This window comes from Euprymna scolopes, chromosome 15, assembly GCF_053919585.1.
Source record: "Euprymna scolopes isolate OS-2025 chromosome 15, ASM5391958v1, whole genome shotgun sequence".
Classification (NCBI taxonomy): domain Eukaryota; kingdom Metazoa; phylum Mollusca; class Cephalopoda; order Sepiida; family Sepiolidae; genus Euprymna; species Euprymna scolopes.
The window spans coordinates 22,724,077-22,725,150 of NC_136496.1; positions in this window are offsets into that span (position 1 = coordinate 22,724,077).

A 1,074-nucleotide genomic window follows, 5' to 3' on the forward strand; every position below is an offset into this window, starting at 1 on the left:
ATATATATATATATATATATATATATATATATATATATGAACAAATGATTAATAAAATATGTTAAAAGACATCTTGAAAAAGAGTTAAAAACATATTTAATTTTAAAAAAGGAAGCACAAGATAAGTGGATAGTCCTTAATCCGCGGAGTTTCGAAGAAATACTCTCCTTCTCATCAGTGGGCAGGAATTAGCAAAATGCAGGATCGGATTTTGCATATAAAAGTATTTAATGAAACTACAAGTAAGTCAAAGATCTTACTTGGTTAAAAAAAGGTTGAGGTAAGGGGAACAGGAGGCAAAAGAAAAATGATAAAAAGATTTCACATGAATGGATAGTCCGGTGAAGGGTAAAAATCCAAAAATGGTAACATCCAAAACGGTCGAATTTAAGATTTCAATCCACTGGGTAAATTCCAAATGGTCCAAAGTCATCCAAAAGGCTATATATATATATATATATATATATATATATATATATATATATATATATATATATATATATATTAGATTGGTGTAAAAATAATGTTGTTTTTGACAGATATGTATCTGATAAATAAGATATCATATATATATATATATATATATATATATATATATATATATATCAGAATACACAGAGGTTACCATTTATGTTTAGGTTTTGCGCCAAAATTTCGCATATATATATATATATATATATATATATATATATATATATATATATATATAGTGGTCATCGAAATAACCACTTTCAGACCATCGGTTGGTATAACGAATGTATTCAGTATTCTGATGGTAAACAGTGAATAATCCAGCAATTCCTTAGATACCATATATATCATAAATACCAAAGATAGTATTAATGGCCGATTAAATTATTGTGTGGTTTTTTTCATTTCCACCAGCTATGATAGGCATTATGGGTTTTATAGGTTTTAAAGTATTATATGTTTGTTTATTTTGCTTTGCATTTTTTCATAATATAATTTATTCATCATGTTTTTTTCTTTTTGCTTTTTTTCTGTCGCGGTCTTATACTGTTGGTTTACTATTTCGCTTCTGCAAAGTAATTGTTACAATAAGGAAATGCGAAA